General features: G+C 37.6%; 1 protein-coding gene and 4 non-coding genes across 5 annotated transcripts in view; all 5 read right to left on the bottom strand.

Moving 5' to 3' along the window:
* The window catches only part of LOC145460351 (netrin receptor UNC5C-like), a 30,030-nt gene that overhangs the window by 13,757 nt on the left and 505 nt on the right, over positions 1-15,768 (bottom strand). The gene's annotated exons all lie outside the window — the stretch shown is intronic.
* Trnar-acg (transfer RNA arginine (anticodon ACG)) lies at positions 6,229-6,301 on the bottom strand. The gene has a single exon. It is a non-coding gene; the product is annotated as a tRNA-Arg (tRNA).
* On the bottom strand, positions 6,566-6,638 carry Trnar-acg (transfer RNA arginine (anticodon ACG)). Its single transcript has one exon. It is a non-coding gene; the product is annotated as a tRNA-Arg (tRNA).
* Positions 11,597-11,669, bottom strand: Trnar-acg (transfer RNA arginine (anticodon ACG)). The gene has a single exon. It is a non-coding gene; the product is annotated as a tRNA-Arg (tRNA).
* Trnar-acg (transfer RNA arginine (anticodon ACG)) lies at positions 14,474-14,546 on the bottom strand. The gene has a single exon. It is a non-coding gene; the product is annotated as a tRNA-Arg (tRNA).

Genomic DNA, 15,768 nt, shown 5'->3' with positions numbered 1-15,768 from the left:
CTTGCTATGTAACTTACTGGCGATCTAAAATAATCATCTAGGAAAGGATTTAACATCCCACCCTTTAAAATGCTTGTACGATACATTCTTTAGAGTATTTACAGATATTAACAGAGATGAAATTACCACAACATCCATCTCAGTGCCTTATAAAAAATAGTTATATAAACATAGTTATATAAACTTAATTTAGATTCTAGTTCTAATTGGTACACATAGGATTCGGTGCATAGCATACGGCATTCAGAGTGCGTTTTTAGCTGTAATTAAACGATAATTGAGAAATAGACACTTACTTCTTTTCTTAACCGTTACACACTTTTTAACTCTACGCAGTCTTCATTAACCATACTTGCCTTCCCCACCCAGCCATACCATATTTTTATAGGTTTTAGTAGTTTGAAGGTATGGAAACAATGGGTGCAACTGCCACCCTCCCCTTCCTCTCTCCCCTTTCCCACCTACCCCGGGATGGAATGCTAGTCCATACCATATCGCCTGCTATTTCATCAGAATTTTTTAAGAGCCTCACAACACTTCGCCAGATATTATTGAAAATGAAATAAATAACATGGCATTGCTATTCAATGTTGCAGAAACCCTTTTCCACTTTTGCAGCGTAATAAAATCCGCCAAAACATTGCGCCTAATTTCATATCACAGGTCAGCCATATCGTGAAAGTTGGTTATCCAATCTCTAAGTCAAACACAACAATCTGTTCCTTCTTTCGGCGACTTTTACTCTCTGAGAGCATAAGTTCTAAACAGCTACGGATTGTTTGCCTGCTTAATCCTTCGGTTGGCGTTCCCAGTTTGGTTACTTCAAGTAGTATATCAAACACAAGAGACAGTGTTTCCTCGGGATGTTCAAACACCGAGAACACAGTTGAAAATGCGACGCGCAGCGGAGTATTTTTGACGAAATTCGAGGTGTCTGGATAGCTGATGAAACACTGTCTCGAGTGTTTGATATATCTTCAATCGTCAAAGTCTATGCTAATTAAGACCGGGTGTCGAAACCACCGTCACGGTCATGATTAATGAGTTTGACAAGTAGTTAGCAAGACAACTTGGGTGCAGCGTTGTCGACGTTCCTTGTAAATGTCGCACGCACTTTTGCCACGAGATTAGAGGGTTAATACTATACCACGACAAGTATAACATCTAGAAAATTCTTGAACGCCTTTTATTAAAAATAGTCTAGCCTGAGTTAGTAAGTACCCCCGAGGCAGTACAAAATAATTAATAAACGACAAACGACGTAAACTTTAAAATATAGAAACAATGAAATACCTCCTAGGTACATCTAATTAATGGCGTAAGTCTTGCTGCTGGAACATCGTAAAAAACTCGAGTGTATATTTTAAAAGAAATCGTTAATTAGCCCTTTCTAGCTCCAGATATTAACCTTATAAGATCGGAAACTCTTGAATGGTGATGCACGAATGTTAAAGGAAGCATTTCGACAACAGTGAACTAAGATAGGAAGACCATCAGAATTGATAATGGCTGGATAGGAGACAGAACTTTATGTCTATCTCAGGCGCCCTAAAGAAACGATTACAGCCACGCCTGTAAACGAGTGTACCTCGCGTGTCTCTTCAGTTTCAGCACTGCAGTCTAAAATAAGCATTGTTAAGACCGGGATTTATCTCGATAAGTCTCGGTGCTAATATTGGATTGTCTGAAGTATGTCACACATTTCCTGCGACAAAAGCTGTTAGAAAGCAAAGTTAACAACAAGTCTACTCTATTTAATTGTGGTTGACATCAGAGATATTTTACGGATTGTGCAAAATTGGAGAATTAGGGCATTAAGCACAGTTGAACTTGGTTGACGTAAAGTTCTGTTACTAACCAACAAAAGAGTATAAACAAGATTATAAATTTTCCCTTGTAAATCTTGCAAAAAATCTCATAATTCTATTAAATTTAGAATCCCCTTGGTGATGTGTTGTGAAAAATGCTGCCGTGATTATTAGTTTTGTCGTTTTAGTGAAAGGTCCTTCAAGATGCCTTTTTTTTTTTTTACAATAGTTAGCCCCTGCTGTGTCGCAATACGTCCCTTACCGTGTCGAACAAGTCGACCTTTATTCTGGGCTCTCAATCAAAATTGTAATATAATGGCATCCACAAACGCCAATTGGAAATAATTTCGAAGTACAATTATGCTAAAACGATAATGTGGGTCAAAGCAGCAAGGTTAGCCAAGAAATTTAAAAGATGTGACAGCAGAATATTGCACTGTAGGCTAATCAGGCTATTGAAAAATTTTCCTGAAAAGAAAATCAATTGCTATTGATATGAAACCTTGAACGAGTTCACTAATGCTCGAAATTGTTTTGCAAATACGGGCATTTGTCGCCCAAATAGGCGTTTCGGTTTATAAAACTGTCTGAGCTGCTGAAAGCGCTCGTATTTTGCTTAGTGCATCAATGTTAATGAACCATGCATGCAAAATGATCTCACTGCACGAATACCGATGTTATTTAACCGTTGGTATTGCACGTCAAGACCAGATAAAAATAAGCGTCCTATTCGGCACAAGTTCAACCAAGCACCGTAAATAATGTAAAACTATTAAAACCCAGCGGAATAAAGAAAAAAAAAGAAAAGAAAAGAAAAACTGGCTATTGCTGATAACATCGCAAAGTTAATTGTTAAGATTCATTGTTATTATTGCGTATTGACCAAGAAAGTCAATTAAAGATATTTACCTTCTGGATGAGCAATAACATGTCCTTTTATGGTTAAAGCAAAGCCGATAAATGCGTATATACTCGCCTCTGACAGCATCATTGCGGCCTATAAGAATTTTGCAACGGACATATGTCGTTCAGACGCTCGTCAGTGATATTTTGTCCACCGATATGTTTCGTCAACTTAGCCATGCGTGATGACTTGTGAATGCATTTAAATGGTTTACGTCATTTCCAGGATACGTTTTTGCACGTTTTGGTACCGAAAGAAAAAAGAAAATTAGCAAGCTTTGGTTAAAAGATAGGCATATTGAAACGAAAAAAAAAAAAAGGGTCCTTATGGGCCTAACTCTGTTGAAAAATTTCACTCCTTGATCGACTCTGGGATGTTGTCAGACCCGCTAACTGTAACATACATTTAATCACCGTGCCCCTAAGAAAATTTAGGGACCGTTCATTTTTTATAAGGTAGGGGGGGCTGGTGGGATTTGGAGGGGGGGGGGGCCATGCGAAAGAAAATGGCTTTCGAGGGGAGGCCATCCCAAAAAAATAAGGGAAAAGGGGGGTCACGTGAAATATTTTAGTAAAACTTTAAAATGGCATAATGTTTGAATATCAAAAAAATTGCTATAGAATAAACATAGAAGGCAGGATACAAATTTATTACAAACTTTCCTTCTGCTTTAAAAAAACGGTTAGCGACAAAAAGCATTTGTAGCTACTGAAAAGAAGTATTTAACACTGTTATTTTCGAATGCAACTTTCACTGGCACTCATCTTCATCTCCGCTGTCGTCGAGTTCTTCGTCGCCGCTTGTGCTGCTATGGGAGTCTCTTTCACCAATGCTGCAAGAAGCAGCACTGCTTTCCGTCAAAGTGTACTCTTCAGGGTACATGAAGGTGTAAACATAATCTCTGACTTCCCGCTCAAGGTTGGCGGTGATTCTGCTTCTTGCAGCATTAGTGAAATAATTCCCTTCCAAGAGCTGTGCGATGTATGGCCCATCTCTTCTAAATATCGACGTGGCAACATCCTCAACTTTAAGACACTCTACCGGAACGGCCGTTCTAGGAGGGTACACAAGGCATTGTGGAAGATCATTTCCTAGCGGGTTTCCAACACAGATTCCATAAACTTGTTGGACGTTGTTTTCAGTCCGCTTCCTCTTTCTTTCATTTGACTTTCTGCGGTTTTCTTTTTTCCTTCTCCTTTTGTTGATGTGCTGTTTGAGTATGCCTTTGAATATGCTGTTATAACTGCTCTTCTTATTTTCTAGTGCTTCCATGTCCTGCGTGACCTTCGTCAACTTAGCCTCTGTACATTTGATCTGTTTTACATTAAAACTGTGGGCAAATTCTTCGCCCTGCTTTAAAGCAAGCCCATTGAACTGAAAGAGTGTGGAATCGTGTTCCTTTACATCTTTCAATATGACATTCAACTTTTCCACCATTACTCTGTGCTCTTTGATGGAGAAGTTCAGTTTTCTTCCATCACTGGGCTTCAACTGGTACCCTTGCATGGAAAACTCACTCGCCCTTTCTGAACAGCCATCCGCACCTAGAAAAATTGCTTCTTTTGCTTGTAAGATGTCAAACTGCCTGGATCGTTCAGCTGTAAACCTTTTCTTAAAAGACTCGTCGCTTTGGCCATTATTGCGCATTTTGAAATGAGCCTCTTTCATGATGCTCATGTAGTAATGCGCTCTTTCCCTGATTGGATTAACAATATAAAGAAGAACGAGCATGGAAGTGGCAGGCTGGTTTTATCTGACCCAGAGAGCGTTGCTCTATTTGCAGATAAGTTTATTGTCAAATCGAAGTTTGTGGTGGATTATCTTCAGCATCTTGAAGTGCTGGAATTTAAAAGGAAAAAGAGAGCAGAAGAAAAGGCAAAGTTAAGTAGGGAGGAGGATTATCCTTGGACTGAGTTGTGCGAAGATCTAACCAAGCTTAAAAAGCTACGTGTTCCAGAACTAAACAAGTACTCAAATCACCACGGGCTGAAGCAGCATTTGAAAAGCAGCAAGAGTGAGAAAGTAAAGGCAATTGTAAGACATTCATGCTTGCAGCAGAAGAGTCCTCTCAGAGCTGGCCAACCAACACTGAGAAATGCCAGGACATTGACACAAAATGACAACAGGGCAAGTGCTGACAGCAGTGAAACGGATGAAAGTGACAATGATGAGTATGACAGTGATGCCATTGACTCTGGGGGAGAAGATGACTCAAGTGACGTCACTCTTGCATTCATCAATTCAGATGAGGAAGATGCCAATTAGAGGCCAAGTGCCACACGCTCAGGGCGAGCCATAACTAGGAGATCCGAAATTGACTTCTCTTTCCTTTGATTTGTTTTTTAAAGAACAGCTCTCTGTCGTAAAGAGATTGTAAATATTGTCTTCATAGTGAGCACAATAACGTGAAGTAGGGGGATAAAAGAGAAATATTAAAAAAGTTGAAATCTAAATATTGTTTGTTCAATTTTTTTTTTTTGGGGGGGGGTCATCCCAAAAAATGTCCGCTATAAGGGGGGGCCATGTGAAAAAATTGGTAAGCTGAGGGGGCGTCATGCGATTTTTAAATGGTGCTTCCCAAATCCCACCAGCCCCCCCTCCCTCATAAAAAATGAACGGTCCCTTATAAGATATTTTTAGATATAACACGACTATTCTAAAAGCAGCAAATAGAACTAAGCCTGGTTTTCACTGCGACATAAGCACAAGCATAAGCATAACAGTAGTGAGGATGCCACCAATACAAGCATAAGCACAAGCAAATTAAAACAAAACAAAAGTTTCTGTTTTTCTTGTGCTTGCTCTTATGCTTATGTCACATTTGACCGCGCTGCTGAAAGCATAAACATAAGCATAAGCGAGAACCCGCCATCTTGTTTTACTGTATCGAGGTGAGGAGGAGCGGAACCAAAAATAAAGCAATTATCCATTCTGTGCATGCCCACGTGGTTAGGCTTGTGTCGTGGGCGTCTTGACTGCCGTTATGAGAATGCGTGGGCTGAACCAGGGTTTACAGAGCAGAATACAGTGCTAAATAACTAAAGCGACAGTATGACATATCAAAACCCATTAATTAATGGGTCATTAATCTGAATTCTGGCTCTTTATTAGCTCTTTTTTAAGGTGGCTCTGAATGTATCTTACCATTGTTGATCTCAATTTGATAAGGAATAATGGATCACCGAGCTTGTTCAAGTTAGATACTTGAAGCTAGAATTAAGGTTTTTGTGACCAGAACTGTTATGCCCATGGTAAAATACAGCGTTTAAAAAGAACAATTACATGTCATTTTACATGTTACTTTATTCATTCCTTGATAATGGCGTCATGAGGTCGCCGATACATCGGAACATTGGATCCTTAGATTTTAATTGCTTGTGTATTTTTAAAGCATTATTTTAAAATAATTACATGTTCGACGCTATTTAATGAAGACCGATCAAATGGTAAACAGTGGCTGTTAAGACCCACAAAGTCTTATTTCTGGAAGGTACTGCTCACTGTAAGAAAAATAATCGACCCCGCCAGGATTCGAACCTGGAATCCCCTGATTCGTAGTCAGATGCCTTATCCATTGGGCCACGGGGCCGGACATGGTATAGTTGTTGTTTTTTTAAATTTATATCTGATGTTAACAATTGTATATACCCTTTGATCACTAAAAAAAGAGACTTTCTCTTTGCTCTTTGGCTGAGAGCAGTTATTCAAAACTGAAATGAAGAGCATATTTTCATCCCGCTTAATGCTTAAAAAGAAAAACCAACTATTCGGAAAATAACGACTACACTTGTGTTATGAGTGACTCGGATATTTTAAGTGCATTTAAATTTTTATATCTGACGGGAAAAAAAATCGACCCCGCTAGGATTCGAACCTGGAATCTCCTGATTCGTAGTCAGATGCCTTATCCATTGGGCCACGGGGCCGGACATATTATGGTCCGTCACAAACCCAGCAGGTAAAGCGGCTAACTTAGTTTTCGTTTTTTTTAATTTAGCAATGGCCCTTTTTGCGGTTAACGTTTTTCATTTGCTTTAACAACAAGATCATTCCAGATCAACTCAGTCAGGAACGTTGCTAGACATGCTAGATACGCACATACATGTAATGTTCAAGGTATTAAGTCTGGTTTTAAAAACCACAGGAAAAGGATAAAATATTTTTGAACCTTAGTACGATATATTTCAAATCTGGCAAATAGGACATTTACAAAATATAATATAACGCTACAGAAGCATAGCAAGAGTATAACCTGCCGAAACCCTAAATTGATCGGAATTTTAATTAGCGCAATACATTGTATATTAATTTATAAACAATTAAGGTGTCTTTGAATCTCTTTTGAAGAACTTTCTAGGCCTTGCTTAAAGTTGTGTCGTATCATGCTGATCACAATTCGATAGTGAATACTGGTAAAACAAAGCGTTTGAAAGAACAACTACCTATTTGATGCCATCAATGAAGGCCAATCAACTGGTAAAAGTGGTTGTAAAGACCCACCAAAGAGTTAGTTCTGGAAGTTGCTGCACGCTGTTGTGAGCCACCTTAACAATTTATGATAAAATTATTATTAATTCTTGATTCTGTCACGATTAACTGTTTCTACTGAGGAGATGCGGCGGCAAAGCGTGAGGTGTGAAAAGATGAGCACTCTTCAAGGTCAGCTTCGATTCATATGAAGTTAACATTCCAAAGACTGTGAACGTGACATAATTGGAAACAGATTCACCACAAACTTTGCTTTATAGGAATTTTTAGACGAATTGTCTCCCTAATTATACAACCTGTGGTCAAGATTTGTTTGCTTAACATCAACGTGCCAAGGTAAGCTATTTATATGTATTGCGGCTACATAATTTTTTTTTCTCGTTCGTGTTCACCGTGTAAACTTACTGCAGCATTTCCGAGTTAACTCTATCAACATCTTTCAGTTCTGTATCGTTGTATCAGTGCATACGATACGAGATAGAGATGACGAAGAAATATCTAAATTACCGCCTCTTGCTCTCAAGTGCTATCGTTTTCCAAATCAAAAATATCTTTGAACTTATCGTGGTCAGTGCGCCCAAATATGTCTCGCAGACGGCAGACACTGACCTGCGAAGAGACGTTTTCTACTTCTCCAGTTTCATGTGAAGACATTTACAGGTGTTGACAATGGCAAACAAGCTCAAGAATTTTGCGGCGAGTCTCGATGAAAACTCTAAGCCCGACAAAAATGGACAGTCACTCAAAGCTTTGACTTTAGGGTACTGGAAGCAAGTTGTATTGAACCTTAGTAAACGATGATTCAATCCATCAGCGTCTTGGTCTTTTTAGGTCTAGCAGACTGTCATGACCTGCAAACATCCACCCATCTTTGGCATAGAAAACGATATTTCTCTTGAAGGCAGTGGGGAATGTACCCCTCCTACAAGGTTTATGACTCAATGGCAGGTAAACAGGTTTTCAATAAAATAATAACAAAGCTAAATATATATAGATAAACAAATAAATCACTAAATAAATATAAAATTCACAGATTAAAAAATATCTAAACAACCTCGAAGATTCGTTATATGAATTGACAAACAGTTGCTTCTGCCAAGAAAGTCCACAATATCCCTTTGAATTGAACAGACACTTTTTCGATCTCTTATAAAACAGGCTCCAAAGTTTAAAGCGATTAGAAGAAATTGTTAATGACAGTAAGAAGAAGTAAGACATGTTATGCTGGGATTTTGGTCTGGCGTCGGGTGTTCAGGACGCAACTGCCAAGATTCAGTTAACTGTCAAGGTATCTTTTAGGGTTCTCGAAAAAAATAATAAAAAGCGATGTCATGTCCATTTTAGAGTGGTGAAATAAAACTCAAGACATGCCTAGACTGGTTTCCTTTAGGAGTTTAATTCAAATTTTCCGAGGAGCATTTTCGACGTTTTCTGATGGAAGTCCCCCCGGAGGTTTAAGGGCATGAGGTCTGGAGACATCATATGCTGGCATTTTCTCTGCAATATTTTGCGTATTGCTTTCGAATCTTGAAATATAGATATAACCGGAGAGTTGATCGATAGACTGTGATCTTCTTAAACCATTTTGTCCAAAGACATAAGTACAAAATAGCAAACGCACAGCAAAATTTACATTCACACCATAAAGGAAACAAAGAATACGTTAACTTATTGTTTTGAACAGGCCTACCTTGAAACGATGAGAACGCACACGAAAATTGGGCGAGGATCAGCACAAGAGTTCCCTGCCACATTTTTGCTTGTTATGCCCTATGTTTTTTCTTCTTCTCTAGCTGTGAACTGTGACTACGTAGTCAGACGTTTCCTGCTGGTTTATCGATTTTAACCGACTACGTTGGCTTTGGCTAGATTCTGAAATGAATGTATCCGATGGCATTGTTTAATTCCGGTACATTCCACTCTGATGATGTCATCAATTTAATCCGTATCGGACATTTTGATCGCTGGTCATCAATTTTACATAGTATCAATGAGATTTTTCTTTTTAACTCCATCCATATTTGTTAATGAATTCCACCAAGGAGAGTGCAAAACTGAGATTTTTTTAAAAAAAAACTAACATTTTTCCTCTAGGGGCCAGGTTTTGAAGACGATGGGGGTGATCTAGCGATAATATCGCTAGGTTTAACATCCGATAGGTAACAGGAAAACTGCAAGCATGCATGGTCTTATAGCCCCTGTAAATAACTGAAAGATTACCAAGTATTGGAACTAACAAGCGGCAAGAACTATTTCCCCAAAATTTCGTTTCAAATCTTCAGGACTATAACACACACATGTCACATAAATATATATATTTTTTCTACTTCTCGTTGCCTTTGCGGCTATAAATATCCATGTCTTTCTTTTGGTAAAGCTTTAAGCGAGGTGTTGAATTTCGAGTGGCTCACTTGACTTTTAGCCTGTAGGCTTGTAAAGTGTCGATAATTTTTTCAAAGGACAGCGGTTTATTTTATGTTTCTGTTCCCTGTTCGGCGTCTTTTACAACTCACGGGCAATAAAATGCCGTGAAAAAACGCATTATACAACTGCTGTGGTTGGGTAAACATGTTCGTTATCAGGCATTCCGTCACTAGAACAAGCACATAAACGGAAATATTCAATGGTATTTTTCTCTTACGTAATTATTGGTTCTAGTAGCCGTAGCTTATCGCACATCTGTTTTCAGTTATTTCCTTCCTGAGAATTAAGATTCCAATCAGATATATACAGTGTATAATTTGACGCTGTTCCGACATCAAAATTGTCATAGTGACTGTCCAGGCTGACTCAAGCAGACCTTATCCTTTGCTAGTCACGTCTCAAACTCTAGCCTTGTTCTATTCTAGCTTTTTACTTCTTTTCGTAATATGAATTTTTAACCTTGTAAATAGCGCCTTTGGACCCTTGGGAAAGGGCACTTTAGAAATGTTATTATCATTATTATTATTATCGTCCTCACGTAATGTTTGCGTAGTGTATAATTATTAATTATACACTAGTATAATATAAGTATAATTATTATTATAATATAAGTATTATTATTATTATTGTTATTATTATTATTATTATTATTATTATTATTATTATTATTATTTCAGGCCTAAGCATGTCCTTTGTTATACGTTTTCGTAGCAAAAAAAAAAAAAAAAAAAAAAAAAATTAAGCTATCTTGGACAACATCCAAACAACTGTTTTTCTCAGTTAAGAATAAAACCCTAGATATAGGTAAGCTTTGCTAGCCACCGTCATTCTCTTTCAAAGTCGGAAACAAAATGGAACTCACAGAGAGCAAAAGCGAACAAAGAAACACATAAATGTGACTCAAATGAGAGGACAGAGTGAGCCATGATTGTCATATCTGAATATCCAAGAAACGATGAATCCCTCATTTTTTGGCGCGGGTGTTTTTTCAATGTCGTAAAAATTACTCTATTCAGATAAATATGACTTTTCCAAAATAAATGATTATCAGACCATATCTATTTGACTGACATACATGTAACTTCAAACTCCGGTACTGCCTAATTTCAGAGTGGGATTTTTGTAAGAAAAAAAAAGAAAGAAAGAAAGAAAAGAGAAAAGAAAAGAAACCGGCGAAGCGTGATTTTATTGCATTTTATATCCGGGCTGGGATTTTATCAATTTCTCTGCCTTTTCGATTCTTTTATGTTAAGTTGTAGGATTTTTCTAGCGTAATACACCGCCCTTGTGGCTTCCTTTAAAAGGTATACCTTTTCTGAGACCAGATTGAAAAACACTCATGTTCAAGATCCGCATGTTTTTGCGGAGGGGTTGAAATGACAGAGAGGAGCGATTAAGGAAACCACAACGCAAGTACATGAGTGTGTTTTTACTATTTTTGGTTTCTATTGTTGTTTTTTGTTTTAGTTTTGTTGCTGCTTATGACCCACTCAAGAGGCACAGGGTCACTCGGCTCCGGAGCCCTCCGGAGTGTCGTCACATCCGGTATCCGTCGTTCCGATATTTTATATTTTAACGAACGTTAAATGGAATCATTCAAAAACCTCGATGTCAGGGATATATTCATTTTCAAATTACAAAACGTAGAAAGGTTTCAGAAAATGCATTAACTACATCCCTAAACAGATCTCTAATTTTGCTACACAAAAGTAATTATCTAGTTGAATGTCTACATCGTCGAGTTAGATCATTTGACTGAATATATTATTTTCAATTAATCCCGCTGTTTGGAACACTGTATCGTTAATTTCTGGTCAGTTTAGTTTTTGAATTTGAGAAAAGAAAGGATTTTTTTCTTGGTGTTACGGCTGAGAAAAACAAACTGCTTCGTAATAATATATGAATATTTGTTAAATATCTTTTTCGAATATTTGAGCGCCTTTTTTTTCCGTTTACTCTTTGGAAAAATAAACGACCCCGCCAGGATTCGAACCTGGAATCCCCTGATTCGTAGTCAGATGCCTTATCCATTGGGCCACGGGGCCGTACATATTACACACCATCAAAAAGCCATTAGATAGAGTGACTGCGTTAGTTTTCGTTTAATGTTTCTTACTAGCATTTCAGTATAATATATAATGACTTTATTATTAGGGTTAGTAACAAGCTTACCCCCTCATTTCCCATCCACTTTTACTCCCCATATATGTTCAGTCACTCAGAGCTGATTGATTCATTTTAATATTAAAGGGAATTGGAAACGAACTGCGTTGCGCCTTAATAAAAGATAATTAATACCTAAGCGACTTGGTCTCTTTGGGTAAAGCAAATTTTCAAGAACATACGCCACCATCGGCAATAGAAATCGGGATCTTTGGTGCGGGAGTGGCGAATGTACGCTTTCTATCATGTTTATGATACAATGGCAGGTGAACAATTTTGCGATAGAATAGCAGAGATAAATAGATAGATAAACAACTAAATAAATCAATAAATAAATAGAGAACAAGAGATTAAAATATGATAAACAAACTCGATATATCAATTGATAGAGAGTTGCTTCTGCCAATAAAGCACACTTGGCTCCGTCAGATTGAACAAACAGTTCTTCAATCTCCGCTACAAGCTTCAAAATGTAAAGCGATATCAAGAGGTTGTAAATGGCAGTTAAAAGAAGTAAAACATCTGGTGAGTGTCAAAGGATACTATCAACATCATATGTCGGCATTTCTTAGCAAGATTTTGCGATATTATTTCGAAGTCGTGTAATATACAAGTCACAGACGTTGTCGGTAGATTTTGATTTTCTTTAGTCATTTCTATTATTTTGGCCAAGAGCATAAAGTCAACGAGAACTAGACTTCAAAAGGTCAAAAGCTCAGCAGAATTCACATTTAGATTATAAACGAAAGGAGTCTGCGTATTAATGAGGCTTACCTTGTAACGAAGAGATCGCATGTGAAAATTGGACAAGAATGAGCGTAAGGGTTCCCTGCCACATTTTTGCTTGTTGTGTCTTTTATCTTTCCTCTTTCGCGGCTTCCCCGTTTTGTTAGCGCGCTCAAATTGCTTACAAACCGCCAAGCTACGCAGGCTACTCTTCTTTCGCTATGAGCTGTGGCTAGTCAGATTTGTCATGCTAGCTTACCGCTCTTGACAGACTCCGTTGACTAAACTCGGAATTCTGCTTTAATGACGTCACTGATTTGATCCGATTATACACAGCGTCGATGAGCTTCTGTTCTAGTTGACTCCATTTGTATTTTGTCAAGATCACCGTCCCTTGAGTTTGTCAGCAAAGTTCCCAAGAAGCAGGTGAAAAATGTTAAAAAAACAAGACATTTCTCTACCGCCAGTCAGGTTTTGAGGTCGACGCGGGTGATCTTGCAATATCGCTAAGTCTTTCAAGACTTAGTTACAACGGAAACCCTTAAGCGGTTTAAGATATGTTTTTTTTAGGACTTGTAAATAACCTTAAGATTGCCAAATATCGAAACTAACAGGCAACAAGCTCTATGTACCTAAAAGTCTCTTTTCAAGTCGTAATGACTTACAAATAGCTATAAAAAAGATTTTCTACTTCTCGTTGCCATTGAGGCTATAAATATCCATGTCTTTCTTTTGGCAAAGCTTGGAGGTGTAGAATTTCGAGTGGTGCTCTCCACTTTTAACCTGTTATCTTGCGTCGTGTTGATGTTTCTTTTCAACGGAAAGCGATACTTCCAATATTACGGTTATAGGGTGTTTACTCTGTCTCTGTTCCCTGTCAACCATGCGCCATTTTCGGGTGAGACTATAAGGGCACCAAAAATTAAATCCGTTGAACAACTGCTAAGGCTGGGTTAACGTGTTCGATATCATGCACGCATTGCATCAGACCAAGCAAAGAAACGGAAATATCCCTCAGATTTACTGATATATAACTCTACATAATTATTGTTGGCATGGCATAGATATTCTCACTTATTCCCTTCCCAGGAAGATTCCTTTGTTGTAGAATTTGACGCGGTTCCGATATTAAACAAGTTATATTGATTTCCCATCAGACTGAAACAAGTAGATCACAAGTGTTTTATCCTTTTCTAGTCACGTCTCAAAACTCTGACATTGTTCTATTTCAGGACTGAATTTGTCGAGACAAATTGGCCAACATGGAAGTAGCAGTTTTCCTCAGTTGTGGATGAGATTTTAATTATAAGCTTTGACAGCCCCCTTCACTTCTCCCTCAAAGCCGGAAACAAAATGGAACTCACAAAGAGCTAAAGAGAGCAAAAAAGAAAAAACAACCTGATAAGAGCACAAAAGAAAGAGCAAGCATTGAGCCATAACAATGATAATTTCTAAGAGTCGTTAAAGTCCCTGAACTTTTGACGAAGGTGTGTTTTCAGTGTTTCTAAATTAAACTTATTCTTTTTTTTAAACACCGGACTTCTACTGAGCTCCGATTAAAACTGAGTTTACCCTTTCTGGGACCAAAATGGCGAAATCTGTAGCCCTATCGAGATTGAATGAATTCATGTTCAATGAAGTTATGCTTTTCTGGAAATTTGATTTCAAAACGTAGAGAGATTTCAGTATAATGCATTAGTTACTAAACTGTGCATCACAAAACAGATATCAACCCTGCAATACAAACCAAATGTAAAGAAACTATCTAGTTAGATGTAAAAATAGCTTTTGGGAATATTATAAATTTCTGGCCAACAGTTGAGAAAAGGAAGGTAATTCCTCCCGTGGCTTATGTTTTTGAATAACAAACTGTATTGTAAGAATATATATATGAATATTTGTAAAATATCCACTTTGATTATTTGAGCGCATTTTTTCTTTACTAAGTAAGAAAAATAATCGACCCCGCTAGTATTCGAACCTAGAATCCCCTGATTCGTAGTCAGATGCCTTATCCATTGGGCCACGGGGCCAGACATAGTACTACTTAATTTATATCGTATGTTAGCAATTATTTTTACACTTTGATCACTGAAAAAAAAAAAGAGACTAGCGCTTTGCTCTTTGGCTTAGGGGAGTTCAAAACTAGAATTGCGCAGATTGAAAAAATTTATGTTCAAGTGTGAGAGAGAAGGAACTAAGGAAACCTAACCACAAGTCCTTAAGTGTGTGGTGACTGTTTACTGCTTTCACTTTTTTCTTTCTTTTTTTTTTTTTCAGTTTTGTTAGAGTTAATGACCCACTAAAGTGCCAAAAGATTATTCGGCTCCGGATCCTTTCGGAGTATCGTCACATCCGTTATCCGTCGCTTGGATATTCGGATTTTAACAAACGTTAAATGTGATCATTCAAAAACCTTTATGTCTGGCTATTGTATTTATTATCAAATGACAAAACGTAGAAAGGTTTCAGTAAAATGCATTAACTACGAAACCGAACATCCCTAAACAGATCTTTATTAATTTCGCTACACGAAAGTAATTATCTCGTTGAATGTCTACACTGCATTAAATCATTTGATTTGTTGTTTTTTTTCAATTTCGCTGTTTGGAATACTGTATCATTAGTTCTTAATTTCTTTTTTCTATCAAATTTGAGAAAAGTTTTTTTTTCTTTGACTTAAGGCTAAGAAAAACAAATTGCTTCGTAAGAAGTCATGAATATTTGTCGTTGAATATCTACTTCGATTATTTGGGCGGTTTTTTTCTATTATTATTATTCTTTGAAAAAAAAAAAATCGACCCCGCCAGGATTGGAACCTGGAATCCCCTTATTCGTAGTCAGATGCCTTATCCATTGGGCCACAGGGCCGTACATTTTAATACTAAGTTAGTTTTCGTTTGTCTTATGTTAGCAATGGCCCTATCCCCATCTACTTCCCATGGTCTTTTCACTTTCATGATCTGCGAACATGCACCCGCCTACCTTCGGCAAATAGAAGTCGGGATTTTTCTCGAAGGAGTCGGGGAATATAATCGTTCTACATGGTCCATGACCAAGAGATTATCAATTATTACCTTGATAATCTCTTTCCATGGCTCAATGGCAAGTAAACAGCTAACAGTTTGGAAACAGTAGAATAGCAAAGATAAATAGATAGAGAAACAAGTAAATAAATCACCAAGTAAATAGAAATAAGAGATTAAACAATGTGATAACCAATGTACTCAGATATAACAGATCGATATATCAATT

This window comes from Orbicella franksi, chromosome 11, assembly GCF_964199315.1.
Source record: "Orbicella franksi chromosome 11, jaOrbFran1.1, whole genome shotgun sequence".
NCBI lineage: Eukaryota > Metazoa > Cnidaria > Anthozoa > Scleractinia > Merulinidae > Orbicella > Orbicella franksi.
The sequence above is the reverse complement of the archived record's forward strand: the minus strand, read 5'-3'. Positions and strand labels throughout refer to the sequence as shown.